Raw genomic sequence first — 24441 nt, 5'->3', positions numbered from 1 at the left:
AATGTTTCTCAAAGAAAGATAGGAAGATATTTGGATATTTTTCCCTCCACAGTGCATAACATAATTAAAAGATTCAAGGAATGTGGAGGAATTTCAGTGCATAAAGGGCAAGGGCCAGGCCTTAGCTGAATAACCGTGATCTCCGATCTCTCAGACAGCACTGCATCAAGAACCGTCATTCATCTATAAGCAATTTAACCACATGGGCTCAGGATTACTTTGGCAAACCTTTTTCAAGCACTACAATACATAGTTACATCCACAAATGCCATTTAAAACTTTACTGTGCCAAAAGGAAGCCTTACGTTAACCGTGTCCAGAAGCAGAAACTTCTCTGGGCTAGGAGGCATCTGGGATGGACCATCACACAGTGGAAACGTGTATTGTGGTCAGACAAATTTCAAGTCTTTTTTGGAAGAAATGGACGCTGTGTGCTCCGGACCAAAGAAGTCCAAAAGCCAGCTTCTTTCATGGTATGGGATTGTGTCAGTGCCCTTGGCAAAGGTAATTTACACTTCTGTGATGGTAACATTAATGCCAAAAAGTACATAGAGATTTTTGATCAACATATGCTGCCTTCAAGACGACATTCTATCCAGGGACGCCCATGCATATTTCAACAAGACAATGCAAAACCACATTCTGCACACATTTCAAAGGCATGGCTGAGGAAGAACAGTATGCGGGTGCTGGACTGGCCTGCCTGCAGTCCTTGCTTGTCCCCAATAGATAATGCGTGGCGCATTTTGAAACGCAAAATGCGACAACAAAGACCCTGTACCGTTGCACACCTTAAGACTTGTTTGCAGGAAGTATGGGACAAAGTTACACCTGAAACGCTTCATCACTTGGTGTCTTCAGTCCCTAAACATCCTTAGTGTTGTGAAAAGGAATGGCAACATTACAAAGTGTTAAATGCTTTACTGTCCCAACTTTTTTTTAAATATGTTGCAAGAATCCAAATTGAATTATGTCTTTATTTTGAAAAAAAATATAAAATGAATGAGGTAAAACATCAAATAATGTGCTGTTGTATTGTTTTCAATGTAATATAGTTTAAAGAGAATTTACAAATCACTGTTTTCAGTTTTAATTTTAATTTAACATACTGTCCCAACTTTTTCTGTTTTTTTTTGTTTATGCTGTTAACAAATCTTGTGTGAACAAGCAAATGTGTTACTTTTTGAAAAACTATTTGTAGCCACTAGGGGGCTGAGGGTACATACAAGGTCTTTGATGAATCACAATCGTGTGTTCATAAATGTCTGAGCGAAGTCTGTATATTAGAGCTTATTTTTTATCAGTTTGACCAATATACACCATTATACATCAAACATCTTGCACACACAAAACGAATGAAGTATGTGTGTGTATTGTATTAGCGTGGCGTGGCGTGGCGTGGCGTGGCGTGGCGTGGCATGGCGTGGCGTGGCGTGACCACAGGGTGTCAAATCAAGACTGAGCAAAGACATAGAAAATCAGGACGCTTAAATAGGCAGGCAAACAAGGCTCAGGTGAACATAATGACACAATAATGACTACTCAAACATGTGACTGGCAAACAGAAACATTGAGGGCCACACGTGGTCAAAGCAGGGGTATTGCACTCAAGCAAATATAAGGACCATACCTTATAGTCTAAAATGACAATTGAAATTCACCTTAGCTAAGCAGCTAAAGAAATGCCAGAGTGAAATTATCATTGGAACTACAAAGCACATTAACTCACATTATCCTGTTCACTTTGCACTAGCCTCCCACATCATGCATAAACTTGGTCAGAACTTAGAAGTGCAGCCAGTGGTAACTGTTTATAGGATTGATCAGGTCCAAAGGCTCGTACAAATAGCAGTAAGCATACTGCCTGTCTCACACAGGCCAATCAGAGTACCTAAAACACCCACATCACTGCTCATGCGATTGCACAACTGATATAGAAGATACGGAGTTAAAGACTCAAGTTAACTTTGGTTGGTTGTTTGGTCTTTGTAGGGATAGGCTGTTATCTGACCCTTGTATTGTGTTCATTTTTGTTACTCAGCCAGTGTTGTTACTCAGCCGGTGTTGTGGGTCTGGTGGACCCCCTGTATTTCTGGGTTTTTAATTCAACACAATCAAGCAATTTTATGTTAAGAACTTAAAGGCTGGAGAGGGTTAGCTTTTTGCCCCATTGACAAGGCTTGTAACATGGATTTTGACTTTATCTAGTTAAACTTTGACATTTCTTGTCATGTCTGGATTCAGTGCTATGATGTCCTTGACCTTAAAATAGCTAAGAGTGGTGACTCCCAGGGATTCATGGGGATTAGGAGCAGGAACTGGAGACCCAGGACCAGACATAGCCTTTGTAACTGCCAGATCCAGCCCCACTCTTCCTATGGCTCCTCTGTGATAAATGTCTCCCAGTGTATGTCAATTCTGTATATGTCCAAAAAGTGTTTAATCTATTACTATTATCTACGACTATTGGGACTAAGCTTGGCTATCGATGCCTTTGCGCAGTTCGCTGTAGCGCCGGATATCTACGTGTTTAGAAATAAAAATTGATCAACTGGAATTGATCCAATTAGTGCATGGCCGAACTTCGTGCATGAACATTCGACACAGGATACCCTATACAGAGCCTAGGAACTGCCCTGGTATCCAAAACACATGTCAGAGGAAACCAAAACCTTTATTTCCTGATTCAACAACATCTTGACAGTGTGTGTAAAAAATTTGAAGCAGATAGACAAGTGCTACACATCAGTTTCCATATGGTGTCTTTTTAGACGTACCCAAGTGTCTCATAACCTCTCAAAAATAACCAAATACAAAAGTCACTGTATATCCAGCATTAAAACTTTCTCTTGCCTTCTGTACTACAGCAAACCATTTGGAATTAATTTCAATGTAATAATTTGCTTTGTATTGTATTTTCTTGTGAGAATATACATGATGGTTGTTACGTTCCGGCCGGCTCGTGACCGAAACAATAACATTGGAGGCAGACAACATGGTGTTTTCTTACAAAAGTTACAAAAGTTACGCGTGTTTATTTAGTTCATACAATCCATAACTCAAAGGCGACGTGTCTAGGGGGTTTGACGTCTCTCACAGGGCATGGTGGGTGAATACTGGTGGTGATAAGAAGCTATTACATAATGACACATCAGCAAACGGTAAACAATATTCTGTCCCAGTGAATCATGCATGAAAGGTATAACTGTGGAGGACTGCTTAAGGCAGGGGTTCTCAAACTTTTGCAAGCTGGGCCCCCCCAAAGCTGGTTAGGGGTAGTTGGGGAGATGCTTAAGTCTACCGTCACTCTTCAGCTGCTCTTTCATGTCTATTGACAGCTTGTCTGATGAGCAGAGAAATGGATCCCGAACTCAGGCGAACGGTAGTCCTCTTTGAAATAGGACCCAAACTGATTTCTGATATTCGGCGTGATACAGTGTCATTTGACATAGGTATTGCGCTGAGTTTAGCTCCTATCATTATTCTACACGTCTTGCGCGGCCGGCAAAATCAATGTTTCGGCAATTGTATGGGGTTTGCCAAGCTTAGCAATTCTATGAGCAACTACATAAGATGCCTCCAGACACTGCTTGTAGACAGTGGTTCGTTGTTGCTGGAGGCCATCACGTTTATGTTTAAAGAAGTCCACAGGCTTCTCTTTCTGACTTTTACGAATCAGAAACTTGACCATAGTTGTGTTTGTTTGCTGATACAGTGTGTGTGAAGTTAATACAGTTCTAATTTCAACGTTGTGTTCTTGTATGTGTGGTTGTGAACGACTTGCACACGAATAATGGATAAGGCTGTGCTAGGGAATGATTCCTAACAAAACTAACTGTACACAATGTAGACAGGGACAGCACAAAATAGTATTCAAGTGCTGGTGTTTTATTTGTTGCAACACGGTGGATGATCAAAAAATGTAAAGGTAGGTGTTAAGGAGAAAAGGGCTAGCTGCAGTTGGAAGAAGGTAGCTAGCTAGGCTAGCTCTCGGGGCTACGAGCTTTTTTAAAAGACTGTGGAGCAAATTACTCCTTAGAATAGGCTACTCATAGGCCTACTGCAAGTGCAGTAAGGTATTACTAAGGAAGGAGTGAGTCTTTAAAAAGACTGTTTATAAAGCAATGAATATCTGAATGATAGAGGAAACAAGAGAAATTGAACAAACTCTGCAATGTCGTCTCAGGGTGAGCGCTTAACATGCCTGCAGGGTTTTTTTTATACTCGGAAGCTTAGGTGCAACTCGCGTTCAAATGATAAGACTCTGTTTTGATTGGTGGATCAGGAGCAAAACAGTATTTGATTTGTTTGGGTCAGTCCAGCCCCTTGCATTTCGCCACTGAGGGAGCTTTCACTAACCAGTGACAGGTCGGCGTTCGTTTTTTTTTCTCTCCGTCTGTGACATCGCGCCCCCCCCCCCCTGGAGAGTGTGACATCGCGCCCCCCACTTTAAGAACCCCTGCTATAGATAATGCATTGAGAGCTCTGTTTTGTGAAAAAAAATGGATTTAACATGGGAGTCAATGGGAAGGACATGGAAACTAAATGAAGGGAATCCAAACAATAGTTCACCTTCTCCAAATAACCAATGCTAACATTAATACTGTAAATGGTTAGCCTACTAGCTAGGTTAACTTCAGATTAGCCGGCAAACCCTCTCCTAACCCCATACGTGGCAGACCTGGTCCGTTGCTAGTGTACATTGTGGCCCAAGAAAAAACTGTCTGTTTCTGTTGATTTGGTCAATCTCAGGTTAGCTGGCAGTGTCCAATTCTGGTTTGTTTAGCCAGCGAGCCTTTTGAGCACTCACTGCAGCCCACATGAAGTCCTTACGAGCACACTTGTCGCCTCTCTCATTCTCCGTCGGTCATCTCAGGACACCATCCTCTCTTTTTCCCGGTCTTTTTCCTAAACCCCCGTCATCCCACAGTTCTCCAACCAGAGTTAAACAGATATTTATGACCAATCAGAACTCACTGACATGACGGGTTTACAGGCAGACAAGGACTCAAACGTTCAGATTTATTCTAAACAGTAGTTTCCCATACAACTCACAGGAATAAAATAACACCTATCCACTACACATTGAAAACAATTAACACATAACTCTTCAAACATGTTCATTTACCATTGTATAGAAGTTTCAGGTATATTCATACATTATGGAATCAAAAATAACTTTTGCTCTGTTACATAGTCTTAGTCTGACCTGTGCTCATGACTGTGCACACACATACACACAGAACTATGGAGAGAGAACAAAGAAACACACACGCCTTCTTTCTGGCAAGCACCCAACAGCACGCACTCAAGCACACATTCTCTCTCTCTCTCTCTCTCACATACTCCCTTTACTTCATGACATTTACATTTAGCAGACGCTTTTATCCAAAGCGACTTACAAGGATGTATACACATTTTTACATTTACACTGATGGCACACTGCACATCAGGAGCAATTAGGGGTTCAGTGTCTTGCTCAAGGACGCTTCGACAGGGAATTGAACTAACAACCTTCTGATTACTAAACGACTACTCTATTTCCTGTACCACTGTCGCCCCAACATCTAGATTATATATTGTGTGTTACTTCTGATAACTTTGTAAATAAATGCTTTTTATTGTATATGCTGGTCTATTTAATGGTGACCCTCATGAGGAGAGTATTACTATTCATGCCCAATTGCACCCACATTTATTTTGGCGCCGTTCACAAGGTAAGGTACCTGGTACGTATTGTACCAACATTGTTCTGGTACCAGTGAGGCTGGTACCTATGGTACCTACATTAGCATTTAGAGTTTCTCTACTTGAGATGCAAGACAATGAATACCATGGCAAGTATTACATTTACAGTAATCATATGGTAGAGGCTTTTATCCGAAGTGTCTTACGAGTAAAATATATCATAATTAGCAGATATATAATGAGCAAACAACAAGCAAAGTGCCATTAAGAAATATGACAAAGGGGTGAGTTTTAGGAGCCAAACTGTCTGAAATGGTTGGGAAGTTCCAGAGGAACTGTGTCTTCAGAGATGTTGTTTGCACGTTGGGAAGATTTGTTGGGACTTGTGGAAAGGGGCGGGGGGAAAGGATATGTGTGTGGGGGGATATCACATTTTTGGGAAGCATACTTTGTCGTGTGAAGAAGAAAAGTCCAAACAAGATGAAAGATCAGAACAGATAAAACTGGAAATGTGTGTTGATTGGTTGATGCAGTCCAAGGAAAGGTGTGGTCATTGAGGTTTAAAAACGGTTCACATCTCCCAAACTCAAAACACTGTCTACATGAACTAGAGGCTTAAAGCACCCGAGCACCTCTTCACAGACAACATTAATTAAACACAGGTGAGCATTGCTCCTTTTGTTTAAAGTTAAAGGTATGTACTTTTTAACTAATTTCATTTAGGTTATAAGAAAGCTTATGAGGTTAATGGAAGGTGATATAACTTGTCTCTCTACTGTATTTAAAATCACAAAGTAAATATCAATAATAAGTACACAGGTAATGCATTTATGTATTATAATTTCTTTACCTTTAGCTATATTTTCTCTTACAAATCCTCAACTTGAGAGGCAAACCAATGAATACATTTGTCAGTATTACATTTACAGTCATCATAAGGTAGAGGCTTTTATCCAAAGTGTCTTACCAGTAACATATGACATAATTAGCAGAGTTTAATTATGAAAACAGCCAAGAAATATTTCTATAAATCTTGAACACTGGGAAGCATACTTTGTAATGTAATGTGAGACTTGTTGAGACTTGAGAGACTTGTTGAGGGGGGTGGGGGGGGGCAGGTCATGCAAAAAACATCAGACCACAGAAATATACTCTCTCATGTTCGATTCAATCCTGTCCAATCACCATAATATGCTGTTCAGTTATCTTCTTTAAAAACGCATTATCCACCTAATCTAAGCAATAGCAAAAATGCTGGAGTTAAACATGCAGACAGTTGCGACACCTTCTGAACACCCTTTTAGAATGTCAGTGTGGCGATGGACATTCATGACTGATATTTTCTCTCCCAACTGCTCAGCCAAAGATTCATATGCGTTGCTGTGTCCAGTGTTAAGGCTGTGAATATCAGCTCTCTTCCCAAAACCACCATTAATTGTTTTACACATGTAACAAAGTTTGAGAGCATTGTCATCAGCATGACACAATTTAAATTCCTCTTGAGATAAAGTTCAGCTATTACTACTTACTATATGTAAGTGCCATGGAATATTATATCTTACAGATCCCAATTATCTGCGACAACAACAGCATGTTTTTGTAGATTTTTATCCTCATGTCTCTGATTGTAAGCATACAATAAGCATTTGGAAAAATAGAATATTGTGTGTTTTTATTAGAACTATCCCTAGTGTGTACAGTGTGTGTGCGTGTGTGTGTGCGTGTGCGTGTTGGTGTGTGTGTGTACTGTATATGTGTGAAAAGGTGAAGTCCCTCCCCTCTCTCACTGTGGTCCATTAGGGGAGAAGGGCTGGAATCCCCCACCGGAGTTCCCCCGCAACGGTGGATTTGGTCCAATTGGGACTGATTGGGCCAATTTAGCCCCATGGACAGCCTTGTTAAAAGGTGCACCTCATTGTTAAGGGAGAGAGAGAGACCGTACAGACTGGAAGAAAGCTAATGGCAGGTACATAGACTAAACCTGTTGTGAGTACAGAGGTGTACCTTGCCTTTTGTAGAGCTTTAGTTTGTTTCAGGTTGGCTTATATGATTTGGGGTTGTGATTACCCTGGTTTTGTTTATATGTTTTGGGGTTGTGATTACCCTGTGTTAATACATTAGCTATTTTTATTAGAAAGCCACTGTCTCCTGCGCTGTGTGTACTCCTGCCTACCTGCGACCACATTCCAGCAGCCTACAACCTACATTGTGAGATGGCCGGCTCGGGCCATTCTCACAGTGTGTGTGTGTGTGTGTGTGTGTGTGTGTGTGTGTGTGTGTAGCAAACCTTGGGCTGTTTAGAACCGTGTGGTTGGGTGAAGATGCTTGTTTTTATGTCAGTAGATTTTTGTACATCAAGATGTCCCAAAAATTGAACAGTGGCTCATGCCTGGAGCAGGAACAGCAGTGCCCCCTCTGCAGACGCAGGAGGTCAAATGAGCTCCCACATCCCAACATGGACTGGCGTAGTTCACAGGGTAAGGTACCTACATTCTTCTGGTGTGGAGAGTATTACTATTTATGCACAATTACAATTCCCCGTGTCAGGCTGGTACCTATTGTATCTACAATACTGTTATGGGTTTCTTTTGTTTTGTTTGTTATATGCTGGCTTTGAAGTGACCCCTCTGTGTTTGTTGGACCAGATCACTACTACACTAATCTAAGTCTGCCTTAAGGGAGAGAATCCCCACAAATATTTCAGCTTGATATTATTGAAATGTCTCTTACAGTGTATTTGGTTTAAGGAGCAAAACATGGCAAATAATTAAATACTACTACTACTACTACTAATAAAAAATAATACTCATAATAATAATAATGTTAATTCTACCGGTTTTTGAGAGAGCAGACGAGTGGTGGTTCGCCAACAAAAGAAGACCTACAATACAGTACCTCCAATACCTGTACGAGTTTCTTTCTTTTAGTTTGTTACATGCTGGCTGTGAAGTTACCCTTATGTCTGTGTTGGGCCAGATCAAATCAATACACCAATACTTTTTTTTTTACTTTATGAAATAATAATGCATTTTTTTCTCATGGATACCATTAAGCTTATATAGTAAGCCTGCCTTCAGCGAGATAATCTTTGCAAATATTTCAGCTTAAAGGTCTCTTACAGTGTATTTGGTTCAAACTTATGGAGCAAGTTCTTTTTCACGAGTACTGTTTTATATTAGTTTCATTTCTACATAATTCAGTATCTTACAGACAAATAGGCAAGTATCACCAATACATCTACTTCATAATCCCTCTTATAATCATGATAATAATAATAATATTAATAATAATAACTAGTAGGGCACTCAGAGAGCGCAGAGCTCCATCAAGGCTAAATGCCCCATCTGAAAATCTAAATCTTGACAACAAACTGCACCGAAAACATAACCTCCTTGGTGGAGATAATAATAACAGTAATAATAATAATGATAATAATAATCACCATCATCATCAGTGAACAATCATTTTTATTATAAATAGTATCAACAGAATAGAATAGTCAGTAGGAGAACCTCACCCAGCAAGTGACCGATTATACAGCCCCAATGCAGATTATTATAATTATGAACATACAGCACACAGTACGCTTTATGGTGAATGAAACAGTTTTCTAAATTAGTTGACAGTCTTCATTTATGTGCAATAAGCTACATAACCACCCCGAATCAAGGCAAAAAAATAGATTATCTGTCCATTAGTTAAATTCAAGGACTTAAGAGTTACTACATCTTCTATGTTTTACAGTTTTTTCGTTGCATAAACACTAAAATCAAAAGTATTACACAACCTTACACTCAAGGAGCAAAACATCAGCCCAGATTTGCACCACTATAAGCACATGTCAACCTCACACTTTTTGCAAAACAATACACACACTGATTTGCAAAACACTAAACACACTTGTATACAATAGACACAGAGGTATATCAAGATGTCACTTCCTTGCAACTCCAAAGCACTGACTGTCGAATTACCACACCTAATTGACCTGGGATTCGTTGACTACGGAAACCTATTTTTTAACGAGCATCGTTTAGGTTCCCACCAGACATTGTGTCATTTCAATTAGCTAAATTAAACGGATAAATGAGGGATGAGACAGATTCTCATAATGCAACTCAGGGAAAGGTGTGGTCATTGAGGCTTACATACTGTACTCATCTCCCAAACTCAAAACACTGTCTACATGAACTAAAGGCTTGAAGCACCTGAGTTAACTTAGTTTTGGTAGGACACAGACAATGTCAAGACACAGATGAGGAGTGCTCCTTTGGCGTAAAATTAAAGTTAATAAGTGGAAATTGTCAAAAGATTCCCCTCTACACCACCAGGTTAAAGCACGGGCATTCCTCATGCATCCACCAATCGTATTTCTGCCATCTAGACCGTCCCACACACAAGTGCTTCACCCATGGGGTCCCTCACACAAGGGTCAACCTACCTGGGGGTCCCTCATAGGGTTTTATGGGCACGCCTCCGATGACCTTATGGCAAGCCATCCCACTTCTGACACTATTTGTAGCGAAGAGAGAGCATAGTCACCCCACCCGGACTCGAACCCGGGACTACAGGTTGCCAAACATGCACTCTGGCCGCAACGCCAAAGTGCCAGGCTCGATGGCATGGCAGTCAGAGCACATCGTCACATGAGAATTTTTGTAAAATTTAAGTTATGTACCTGTACCTGATTTAACAAAGTATATAAGGTTTATGGAAGGTGATATATCTTGACTATCTATACTATTTAAAATCAAGTAATGAGCAATAATAAGTTCACTATTAATGTATTATAATTCCTTTACCTTTAGCTATATTCACAGATCCTCTACTTCCAGACGATGGCGAAGAAAGTAAGTATTTGATTTACAATAATCCTTTGGTTGTGGTTTTTATCCAGTGTCAAGTGTCTTACCAGTAAAATACGACATAATTAGCAGATATAATGAGAAAACAGCAAGCCAAGTGCTATTAAGAAATAGTTTGTTTTCTCCAACTTCCTAAGCCAGATAGCTGAAAGTGTATAGAAGTGTGGAAGAGAAGAAAGTTCTTGGGAGTGGGAGGGTTGGAGAAACTTCTTGTGTTGGATGGTGATATTTAGCCAGTAATAGAAGAATTTGCTCCACTCAGTCAGAGACACTTAAAAGAAGACAGGGCTTTTCAGAAAACATTTGGGGCTTGCGCCACACCATGCAATAGTTAATGTTAGTCATACTACCCATAGACATAGAGTCTCCCATGCATTACTATCCATTTTCCTCCTCTAACTTGGCACCGTGATCACACGGATCACACACAGCCTACATTGACCTTCACAAAGTGTGGGACCCCAAAGCTGCACTTGGGGTCCCACTTGGTTTAAACATTGGTGAATTCCCTTACCACGGCTATACAGGGCAGGCTCTAGGACCCTTGGGAGGTGCTCTGGGGACTGGGGAGGTCGGGCCATTCACTGATTGCAAGCTCAGGTGAAAATTGTTAGACTAGTTTGGCACCTGAGCAGCAACTAGTGCAACAAAGAGTTTAGAGTCAGAGTGAAGCAAGACTGACGAGGGGAAATGTTCCAGTAACTGTGTGCAAGCTTATGGCTTTTCCGTTATGTTTGGCTACCTGAGTTTGTAAGTTTATGTTTTGATGAAAAACAGCCTCGTCGTGTCGCTTGGAATGCTGGGCATTCACAATAGCCACACACAAGGAGAGAAAAATCAAACTTTGCGTTTCACCTAGTCTTAGTCTGACCTGTGTTCACAAACATACACACACATGAACAGGGAAATATGGAGACCGAACAAAGAAAAGTTTTGTATCTTTAACTTATTTATGAGTTTATAATTTATAAGACAGGTTATAAGACTTTTGCTATAATTTCTCTTTACAGTTTATCTATTTGAAAGGCAAGCCAATGAATACGATGGTAAGTATTACATTTCCAATAACCATATGGTAGAGGCATTTATCCAACGTGTCTTACCAGTAAAATACGACATAAATAGCAGATATAATGAGCTAACAACAAGGAAAGTGCGGTTAAGAAATATAACCCTGAGTTTTCTACAGACTCAAAGACAGATAGCTGAAAGTGTATATAAGAATACTAGGAGAGATTTGTTGCGTTGGATGGCGATATTTACCCAGTAATAGAATAATTTGCTCCACTCAGTCAGATATATCTAAGAAAAGACACGGCTTTTCTGAAAATATTTGTGGCTTGAGCCGTACCGTGCAATAGTTAATGTTAGTTATGCTACCCATAGACAGAGAATCTTGCATGTATTACTAATGTTTCCTCCTCTCACACATAGCTTGGCACCGTGATCACACGGATCACACACAGCCTGCATTTGACTTAACATAGCCACAAACATGGACAGAAAACTCGACACTTCACCTAGTCTTAGAAACACACACACATTCTTCTTTCCAACAGCGCTCACTCAGGCACACACGCTCGAGCACACACACACACACACACACACACACACACACGCACACACACGCACACACACACACACACACTCCCCTTGAATTAATTAATTAATTAATGAAATACATTTCGATTACATATTGTGTGTTACTTCTGATAAAATCTTTCATTGTATATGCTGGTTTATTTAATGTTTTACAAGAGTGAATGCTGCCAACCTCTTCTGTTCAGAACTTCTCAGACCTTTAACATTTACTAGTTATTGATACGGTCATTTTGGTTGTAGCTATTAATTAAGGTATTAATCAGATTCCAGATTGATAGATCAATATTATTTATGAGACTAGAGATTTATGATACATGAGTCTTATTTGTGACTGATCTTTATTTTGACCACTATGGTAGACACTTTGTGTGGCGCCCCAATGTGTTTAACTGAATTGATCTGTTGTTTTGTTGAATAGTTGCTATCTAGCTCAGATGAGATCGCCAACATTGTATTGGTGCTGTTGTCACAATAGTACCACCATTATCTTTGTGGCCCTTGTGTGGAGAGTATTACTATTTATGCACAATTATAATTATCAGTGTGAGGCTGATACGTATGGTACCTATAATACTATTAGAAGTTTCTTTCATTTTCTTTGTTATATACTGGCTGTGAAGTGACACTTGTGTGTGTGTAGGACCAGACCAAATCACTACACTAATCTTTTTTTCTTCCAAGTCTGCCTTCAAGGAGAGAATCCCCACAAATATTTCAGCTTGATATTATTGAAAAGTCTCTTACAGTGTACTTGGTTTAAAGAGCAAAACTTGGTAAATAAGTAAATAGTTCTTTTTATATTACGTAGTTCTGTTTCATACTAGTTACATTTGTACATAACTCAGTAACTTAGTGGCAAATGGGAAAGGATCAACAAGAACTCTACTTTATTTTACCTTTAATAATAATAATAATAATAATAATAATAATAATAATAATAACTAGAAGGGCACTCAGAGACCTCCACCAAGGCCAAATGCCCTATCTCGTAATCTAAACCAAAGTGAAACCAAATTTTTGGTCGGATCCACCTTGTGATTCAGATCCACTCCAAAATATAATGGCCAATGCTACACCTTTTTTTCCGTAATCCTGTACCAAAAACATAACCTCCTTGGCGGAGATACTATTATTAAAAATAATAATAAATAGATAGTTATAATAAATAGTGATGCATTTCTACAAGAAAATGCAAAGTGTTATTGCTCAACAGTAGCAGACACTTCCATAGCAAATTACATATTATACAAACATGAATGAAAAGCAGACAATATGATAGAAGCAAGTGTTATCTGTGTGTCAGAGGGAAACATGACATGGCTATTTTTTTCTCTTTTCAGTGGACTAACAAATTCAAATTTGTCCTCAACATTGGAATATTGCACCGTGACAATGGGTGAAATATTGACAGTTATTAATGGATTGTTTTACACAATAATAATATTAATAGTAATAAAAATAATAATAATGCACATTATTGCTCAATGCACAATAATAATAATAATAATAATAATGAACATAATTGAAACAGAAAAATAAGTAAATAGTTATTTTTTACTAGTACTGTTTTCTATTAGTTTATTTTTTTTCAGGAACTTATTGAAAAATGGGCAAGGATCACCAATAAATCTACTTTATATTCCCTCTAATGATAATAATAATAATAATAATAATAATAACTATTAAGCCTCAAGCAGATGGGTCCCCCCTTATGTGCCGTGGTTCTGCTTAAGGTTCCTTCCTAACTAACTTTTTTCCTTGCCCCTATTGCCATTGTGCTCGCACAACAGGGGTCCAGGCTCTGGGCACTGTAAAGCGCCTTGAGACAATTGTATTGTTATGGCGCTATATAAAGTGAATTGAATTATTATAATTAATAATAATAATAATAATGATAATAATGATAACTAGTGATGCATTTCCGCAACAGTAACAGACCCTCAGAGACGTCATGACTCAGAATAGACGTTAACAGATTTATTGGATGGTCGAATGGAGGCCCTGTGAGAGCACGTACCACAACCAGCAGATCCCATGAGGGTATGAGGTGCCTGTCAGGCACCCTGAGACGTCTCACTCCAGCCATAAAGCGTGACGCTAGCGGATGGCTGCCCGAGGAATTGCCATTGATGCCTGCATGGCAGGTTGAGATGGCCGCCAGGTATACCTTGACAGTGGAAGCCGCCTTCCCCTCATCAAACAACTGCTGTAGGAATTCTAATATGACGGCCAGCGCGCAGTTGACAGGGTCGCGTTGACGCGCAACACACCACCGCTCAAAACTGCGCCACTTTACCGGGGATGCCAGACCGTTCCGCACGCCTGCAATAGGAGGTCTCTCCGAAGAGGCAGCTCCCAAGGCGGTTGCACCGACATATTGATCAGATCCGCCAACCACGGCTGACTGGGCCAGTGGGGGGCCACTAACAGCAACTCTCTGCCCTCGTCCGCTATCCTGCACAGCACCTGCTGGAGGAGCGGGACTGGGGGAAACGCGTACAGACGCAAACTCGGCCACTGGTGGCTCAGTGTGTCCACGCCCAGTGGAGGGTTGTCGCCCCCTAGCGAGAACCAGAGCGGGCAGCAGGTGTTCTGTCTGCTGGCAAACAGATCCACCTGGGCCCTGTAAAAACGCAGCCAAATCTGATCGACCACCTGAGGGTGGAGACACCTGGAATATGAACTGCTCTGAGGGAACAGATGTGAACCGCCGCCCACAGTAGCAGGCGGTTCGCCCAGCGGTACAACGACGGGGAGCGCACTCCGCCTTGGCGGTTTATATATGCCATGGCTGAAGTGTTGTCCGTCCTCACCAACACATGTCGACCACTTAAAGTGGGCAGAAAGTGCCGCAGTGCCAGGAAAACCATTTGCAGTTCTAACACATTTATATGTGACTCGGCCTCTGCTGCAGACCAGCGACCGTTCACATACCTCCCCTCGCAGACTGCCCCCCACCCTTTTGTGGAGGCGTGAAGAACTGCGGAGTCCTCCAGATCGTCAGGGCTCTCCTACATCTGGAGGTCACCGCTATTCTGTGGTGTCTGTTCTTGGTAGAACTGAGTTTTAAGGAGAGATACCATATCTGAAAAGGCTGCATACGTAACATCCCCAGAAGGAGAGCGATTGCGGCTGATGCCATCATGCCCAGCAGCCTTTGGCAGTACAGGGACGAGACTGTCTGCCCCAGCTTGAACTGATGCACGCATGATCTGATGGCTTTTATTCGGTCTTGAGACAGACTGACCTTCAATGAGGTCAGTCTTGAGACAGACTGACCTTCATTGAGGTGGAGTCTAGAGACATGCCTAGGAAATGTGCGGTTTGGCCTGGGCGCAGAATGCTTTTTTCCCTGTTTATCACAAAGCCGAGGCGGTGCAAGTGTGCCACCACTAGATGGCAGTCTTGTACCGCTGCTGCTCTTGAGCGAGCGCAAAGAAGCCAATCGTCCAGATAATTGAACAGACGAAGCCCCCGTTGCCGCAACGGAGCGATGGCTGCTTCCACGCACTTTGTGAAAACCCTTGGTGCCAGAGCCAGACCGAGCGGGAGTGCGTGGAACTGTTATGCTAATCCTCAGAACGCAAACCGCAGAAATCTCTGATGTTTGGGGTGGATCGGGACATGGAAGTAAGCATCCTTTAGATCTATCGTGATGAACCAATCGTTTGGTCTTATGAACTGAACTAGCCGGCGGGGAGTCAGCATTCTGAACTTCAACGGCATGAGCGCTCTGTTCAGCACACGCAGATCTAATATTGGCCGATAGTTCCCGTCCTTTTTGGGGACCAGGAAGTATCTGCTGTAGAAGCCTGAGTCTGCCTCCTCGGGAGGCACCACACTTATCGTTTCTTTTCGGAGCAGGGAGTCTATTTCCTATTGTCCCTGCGGCACCACTGATTGGACCACCCCTCTGAATCTCGGAGGGGGGCGAGCGAACTGCAGCGTGTAACCCGTTTTTGTTTTTAGTACCCATGGCGACGCAGCGCATGCGCGCCAGCTCTCCGCGCAGCCTGCCAGACTGGGCTTTGAGTTGCTTTGAGGTCGGGAACTAACCCGCTCATAGCCAATGTGCCTAAACCTAGATCTGCGCCCGCTACGCCTAGGGAGGGGGACGAGATCTGGGGTTGCCCCCTCATGGTTTTGAAAAAAAATGGGGGGTGCGAGTGCAGTGGGTGCATCGCGGGGGAAGTTACACAAGCATGCCTTAACGCTGCGCCTACTGGGGCAGTGGTCGTGACATTTGGATGTGGTGCTTGTGGGAAACTGTTCACCCTGCTTGACATGAATTGTGCATGAAAGCAGCGGGCAGATTTCCGTGGAGGCGGTGGGGGATCCACCGCTCCCCCCTGTCTTTTCAGCGGCCGTCGCGGATCAGGTGGCCGGGGGTCTGCCCTGGCCCTGCTGTGGGGCGCGGGCTGTGCTCTGGGCTGAGCGCGCAGCTGGCTGCTGCTGTGCTGGCGGCTGAGCGGAGGGGCGGAAGGGGTGCCTCTGCCAGCCTCACCGTGTGGGCATCTTGGCCGGAGGTGCTGGAGAGCGGAACCCACTCCGCTTCTGTCCTGGAGTCGGGGTTGTCTGTCCCGAGGAGGATTGCTGCTCCGAGCCACTGGAGCGAGGCATCCAAGCCTGGAAGGCCTCGCGGCTCTTCTGCTGTTCCTCAAACTTTGAGGCCATCGTGCCCACAGCTTCACCAAAGACGCCCTGGACGCTGACTGGAACGCTTAAACTGGAAAGTTGGGTAGCAAGAAGCTAGCAGGCTAGTCAGGGACTTAGCCAGCTAACTAGCTAGGATAGCGACTCGACTTTCTTAATAGTAAGTCGAACTTGTAGCACTCAGAGCTAGTGAGGGTAAAAGAACCCGAATAACTCACCAACTCGAAAGAGTAAAAACACACAAAGTTTAACTTATCAGAGCGTAGAAAAAGTGTCTGGATTGACCACTTCGAAGCGAAGTTTCTTAAGAGACCGATTCGACAGTGACCGTCCCTACTTATAGGCTCCTGAGGGGGCGGGCTCAGGAGAGGGATTGGTGAAAAGTGCTTCGATTGGTTCCATGACTACGTCATGTCCCATCTGTTATATCGCGGTCCAACTGCGATAGGGAACCTGAAAAGGCCAAAACAAAGGAGATCTTTTCTTGATTAAACAAATTGACTCAAAAGGAGTTGTAAATAACAAAACATAAAGCCCGGAAGTATTTACAAAAGGTACGGAAAACTAGGACACGAATGAAACCAAGGAAACACTGGAGCACGGGGCTCAGAAACAATACTCACCAAAACCTAAGACTGGAGAGGTGATAAGGAGATCACAGAGAGCTTGTCTGAATGTGAAGGAATCGGGACACGTCCATTAACCACAAGGCCAGACAATGAGTGAAGGGAGTGAGGGGTTTTTATCGTTAGCGTGCAGTGGTGTATAAAGTACCCAAAAGCCATACTACTAGTAAAAGTAAAGATACCTTCCTGGAAAATTACTCAAGTAAAAGTAAAAGTAACCTTTTAGAATACTACTTGAGTAAAAGTCTTAAAGTATCTGATCTTTACTGTACTTAAGTATCAAAAGTAATTTTCTGATATTAAATGTACTTAAGTATTGAAAGTAAAAGTACAAGTAAATGCTGTTAAAAAAAAAGCAAAGGGTCAGAATTTTGAGAATTATGAAGTTTATTCCGACTAGAATGAGCATACTTATAAACTGGGCCTTATTTGAACACAATTTTAACACAATAGGCAATACTAGAGCAGCACCGAAAGTAACAACCCAGTCATTACTTGAAACTGAAAAATATTGTGTTCATCTTCAAACAAAACGTCCCAAAAAGCCATTATGAATTTTTTTAATTTTAATCTTTGTAACATTTTGTGAATGGGCTCCTGAGTATCCCAAGGTATGCATAAGGCACAACCTGAGAGCAATAACCTGGCGATCTGATACAAAGCCATAGCATTACATCAGGATCATCAGTTTTACAAGCAAGTTATCTGTACAGTGACTGTGCAATACTTTCAGCAACATGCACACACATCCCTTAAACAATAATGTTACTAGCAGCTATTTTGCTCCACACTGCTACGTTACTGTAGATTGACACCATCCTAGCTAACTAGCTAGATACTTCGCCAGAGATGGAATAAAGAATAAGAATACATAATCTTTGTAGGTTATTAGCTAGCTTGAAATATTATATACAGATCTTACCCAGCGGTGAAATAACATGACTAGTCTACAAGGTTGTGCTGGTGGCATTTAATGAAGAGGTCGTGGGGTTTCTAATTTTTTAATTGAGACCTGTGTGCTTTTGCTTCGATTATTGTTTTGTCCCCTTTGTTGTTGATCTTAATGTTTTGGATATATCTTTCCACTGCATATTGCAGTCCATTTTGCCTTGATCTGGAGCAGTGGCGATTTCAGCCTGAAATTTCTGGTGGGGCAATTTTGTATGACTTCATGTCACCGTCAAAAAACTAGAGGTAGCTGATTATTAGAAGCAGTAGACCAGTAAGATATGTTATGGGCTGCATTTTGAGTGCCAGCAGGGAGCAGAAATCCTATTTCAAATACATTTCACATGCTTCAGCGCTCAGCGCAACACAAACACAAAGATGTTGCCTATAATACAGCATTAAAGTAAAATGATTGCAACAAAGTAAAAATATTAGACAGACACATAGCTCAAATAACTTGACTAATTTATTAAGCTTGTGGCACACGTGTGGCATACAATATGAAGCGAAAGGCACAACTTAAACAAATAACAGCAACAAAACATGCTGCTAAATGAACAAAACTTTGTAAATAGACGATGTCCTTGCAGATTGCATTGATACATCCATCAGCTCCAAAAAAAAAAAAAAGGTTTGACTCACCAATGCAGATCACTTAAATAGGAAGTTGGCACGGTGGTTCTTTGCTTGAGCAAATCTCTCGATGACTTTGCTGTTAAAATCCACCAGTCCATGAACAAACGGGTTTTCAATGGAAAGCATGGAGAGGGCGTTCAGTCTCTGCTGTCCCATCGTGTTTCTTGTGAATGGCCTAATCCTTTTCTGTGGACTTCCCAAATACTCGAAAACTAGCGATAGCTAACTAGCAGTAACGTTACTAGCATTGATCTGTCTGATTTTGATCTGACTGTATGTTTTCTCTTAGTCACGGGGTACAGGTTTTCGCATTATTCCAGTCTAGTTGCCAGGCAGATTTCGTGGGGCACATCTGAAAGTGCCCCACCGCTCAATGTTAACTTTGGCCTGTGTGGTTCACGCTCATTGGTGTTTCCATGGTAACGGTCAATAACGCATTAACGTGCGCTAGGACCACTGATTCGCCAAACCTGCTTGCAGCCTGTGTTCTACCACAGTCCCGACGTTGGTCTTGTCACTCTCATGATTATTTTTTTTTCTAAAGATGATTTGATTTTGTAACGAGTAACAAAGGTTTCAGGGGAAATGTATCGGAGTAAAAGTATCCGTTTTCTTTGCAAAATGTAGCGAAGTAAAAGTAAACAGAAATATTAGTAGTAAAGTAAAGTACAGATATCCAAAAAAACGACTTAAGTACAGTAACAAAGTATTTCTACTTCGTTACTATACAACACTGTTAGCGTGACAAGTGCAGTCTATCAGAATTCAGGTGATCTGGAAAGTGATGCAGCTGGATGAGTTGTGGTTGGAGGGGGCAAGGCAGGAGAAGGGTTCAGCGCTGGCGTGAAAAGCAGACACTCGCCCAGCAAATGACAGGTTATACAAAGTGATTGAAGTGCGTGTGTTATCCGTGGGTCAGACGGAAACATGACATTTCTATTTTTCTATTTTCAGTGGACTAACAAATTCAAATTTGTCTTCAACATTGGGATATTGATCCATGACAATGGGTGAAATATTGACAGTTATTGATGGATTGTTTTATGCAATGCTGTGCGCTTGAACAATCACAGTAATAATAATAATGATAATAATGATAATACACATAACTGCATAATTCGCAAAAATAATGTGCATTATTGAAACAGACACACAGAAAGTGGTAAAATTCACTAGCAGTAGGGATTTTTAAAATATAAGAATAGTATCTGTACAATGGTGCAACGTATGTTTGTTAAACTTTTTTCAAATGTTTCCAAAAGCACTACATATTTAAAATGTAAACTCTTTGCTTTCACAGTGCCTTCATCTACTGCTGACCTGAGGATGGTGCTGGTGGGGAAGACTGGATCAGGGAAGAGTGCAGCAGGAAACACCATCCTGAGAAGAGAAAGCTTTGAATCTGAGGTGTCACCTGCATCTGTGACGAAAGAGTGTAGGATACATGAGGTCATGTCAGGTGAAAAGACCATCTCAGTAACTGACACACCAGGTGTGTATTACACAGAATTTGATGAGAAGGCTTTGAGGCGTGTGTTGGAAAGGTTTATTTACATGACAGCTCCTGGACCCCATGTGTTCCTGCTAGTGATCAGTCTTGGGGTTAGATACAGCAAGGAAGAGAAGGATGCAGTGCAGTGGATCTGTGATCATTTTGGGAGGGAAGCTTTACAGTACACAATCGTACTCTTCACTCACACTGATGAGCTCAAAAATAAGACCTTAGAGCAATATGTTAATAAGAGCAGTGAGTTAAAGAAGCTCATTTGGGACTGCGGAGGCAGATTTCATGGATTTAACAACAATAACAGAAATCCTCATCAGGTCACTCAACTGCTGCAGAAAATTGAAGATATGGTGGAGAGCAACAGAGTGAGTGGAAGAGAATACTATACCAATGATATGTACGAGAGAGCCCAGAAACAGATAGAAGATGCCAGTAGACAAAAGAAGGCTGTTGAAGACAGATGCACTGTGCTTTAGCTGTAGGAGTGATAGTACCTGGAAGTTTTGTGCACCGAGTAACAGAACTCCTGATCCTCTTGTTGATTGGAGCAGCAGTGGAATGTGGTGGGTTTTTTTTGTTGCAAAAATAGAGTAGAGAAATAACATCTAAGTGATATCTACGTATAATTCTTCTAGAAACTGAAAGAAAGAAAAAACATGTGTGTTTTTGCAGAATGATAGCTTTTGAAGCTGATAGGGTTTTTGTTTACTTCCCATACATGAACTTCCAGGCATTTACAATAGAGCCTGGAGACTAAAGAAGGCGGAAGCAGCCAGAATGGAAAAGAAGGTTAAAGATGACATATACAAGAAAGCCCAAGTACAGGTGGCCCTGGGGGTGGCTTCAGGTGTAGGAGTGGGAGCAGCAGTATCTGGAGGAGTTGTGCTTTGAGTCACAGGACTCCTGGCCCTCCCTGGACTGTTGATAGGAGCAGGGGCCATAACAGCAGTGGGAGGTGGTGTTGCGCTCCTTAAAAAAAAAACATCATACAATTGGAAATGTGATGAACAGAGAAAAAACAAGTAATATCTCTATATAATTATTTCAAGAAACTGAAGGAAAAAAAAGTGTGTTTTTGCAGAAAAAATGTTTTTGCAGAAACGCAATTTTCATTTTGCAGCTGATAGGGTTTTTGTTAAGTTCCCATAGAGAAGACTGTGTATGCTACATTGTGTTTTATACTTCCATACAAAACAAGAAAGATATATCGTGATAGTATCCTCTGTAAGACATCAATAAATACCATGAATTTTTGTGTAAAGTGGTTATTTTGAGGCGAAGGTACATAAAAACCAACCCAGTTTGTTGTCCCTGCCTTCTGTGACAAAATACATGTTCACTATATGGTCTGATATTGCTCCGTTTGGTATTCTACTGGCCACTGAAAGGGACTGAATTTGAAGTAACTGGATAGTAACTCAGTCATCCTCCATCCACTAGGTAGCTGGCTGGATAGTAACTCAGTCATCCTCCATCTAATAGCTAGCTGTCTGGATAGTAACTGAAAACAAGAGCTACTGTATTCCATGACTTCATACCCACATTACAGGCTGTGGTGGGGACAATATGGGGACAATATGACTGTATACCCACATTACAGGCTGTGGTGGGGACAATATGGGGACAATATGACTGTATACCCACAGTAGGGGCTGTGGTGGGGACAATATGGGGACAATATGGGGACAATATGACTGCATACAAAGTATGCAAAGTATGCAGCACATATCCAAAACATATGAATATAATGCTGAATCAGGTGTCAGATGTGTCACAGTAACCTGTGGATCTCTACCTCACCTTTTCCTGCCCTGTTAAATAGTGAGTGGTCTCACTGTCCACTCTCTCTCTCTCTCTCTCTCTCTACACATACACATTCACATTCACAGACACACACACACACACACACACACACACACACACGCACACACACACTCACACATACTTTACAACCGTAAACTAGTATCTTATCTCAGCATATATGATGTGACAGCAGGAGCTCTCTCTATCTCTCTCTCTTACACACAAACACACACACACACACCACACTCACACACACACACCCTCTCACACAAACACATACACACACGCACACTCTCTCTCTCGCTCTCTCTCTCACACTCATACAGACTCACACACACACACATATTCACACACACATATATTCACACACCATCTCGCACACACAGACAGAGTGTGTGATAAGGAGAGAGAGAGAGAGAGAGAGAGAGAAAACCTTAATGAAATGTCATACTCTTGACACAACAAGGTAGGGGTTCAGGCAATTCATGAAACTTAAATGAGTTCAAATGAAAACTAAAGTATGAAGATGTGGAAATGTATTTTATGAATAATTCTAAGTACATTATTTTGATGCTGCTAAATAAATAGATGAAGAAGATAAATAAATACAAATAAGTATTTTTTAATTTTCATGGTTCAGTGGTGACTGTTATAGAATTAGTCAGGTCCAAAGTCTTGTATGAATAGCAGTAAAAGAAAGATCTATTGGGTTTCAAGTAACACACTTACAATAGCTCGCCTTGAGGATGAGGCCTGTGAATTCATCACAATGTCCCAGTTGTTCTTCTTTGGGTCTCCCAGCATGGCGCTTAAAGCAGAACTAATGGGCGTTTTGGTTCCAAACAGCCTCCTGCTCAGCTGGCCTCTGTGCTCACGGACAGCATCTACTGCTTTTCCTGCTCTGCCTCCTGCTGCTCTCCTGTCCCCTAGAGGGAGCTCTATGTGTCTGACTCCAAACAGCCCACAGGAGAGTCTGCTCACCCACTACCTTCTCCTGAGACTGATAGATGACCTGCAGCTGTGCCAACCCATTTCTCACACCAGTGGGCTTTTTCAGCTTGATATGACAATATGATGATTAGTAATAATACATCTGTCTGAAAATGTTCTAATCGTTCATCAAGGACTTATCTGAGTTCACAAAGGAGCCCCTTTCAGTCATCCACGAATCTGTAACACCAAGTCACAGTAAACATGATCTTTACCAATTACCTACCTTAACCTCATGTACATTACAATCAGACATATGGGTCAAGTATACATAACTGCCATGATTCATTTCAAAGAAACATCTTGTCTCAGCATGAAAATTAATAAATCATATTTTTCTTAAAGCATCATTGCCACTGACACAACAATAGCACTTCTACCGTCATAAATAAAATGTAAAAATTAAAGAAGGCTTTTTAAGGCCTTAGCTGGTGTGGCATTTTTCAAATCAGTGTTCAAAGTACAAAGATATGCATTGAACTTTGCAAAATCCAAGATAAAAATACCATCATAGCTGTATCTTTATCTTTATCTCTTTTTCTGTTTGTCACTGGGAGGGAAACGCACATGCAGTGAGTCACTCAGTCTCTGCTCTGACTAAATCACATGCTGCTCTTAACACATATAAACACACCACTGAATGGAAGTGGAAAGCATTCAACATATTTAATATATTGAATGATAATGACTAGTGCATACATAATGAAACTGTATGCTAGAACTAGTGGTGTGGCAAGAGCACAGGTCAAAACAGATGAACCATGGCTCAGTTCTGGTTATCAGTTCTGGTGATACGGCAAATGGCACACGCATTGTATAACCAGTATACAACTGTCCACACTAACACTACTGACTGATAACCCTTCTAGTGGAGTGGGTAGAGCACAGCTCTGAATAGATAAATTATATGTGTGCATGTGCGGGTGAGTGAGTCGGGAAACATTTCCACTGTCTCTCACTAAACTAGCCAATCAGAGTACCTAAAACACCCACATAACTGCTCATGTGATTTGCACAAACTGAGGAGACGTGAGATTTGGCATGCCCATATATAGAGTCAAAGACTCAAATGAACTTGTGGTTGGCTGTTTGGTCTTGGGAGGGAGTGGCCTTTGATTAATGA

The sequence above is a fragment of the Clupea harengus genome, chromosome 24, assembly GCF_900700415.2.
Source record: "Clupea harengus chromosome 24, Ch_v2.0.2, whole genome shotgun sequence".
In the NCBI taxonomy this organism is placed as follows: domain Eukaryota; kingdom Metazoa; phylum Chordata; class Actinopteri; order Clupeiformes; family Clupeidae; genus Clupea; species Clupea harengus.
Note: the sequence above shows the minus strand (reverse complement) of the source record.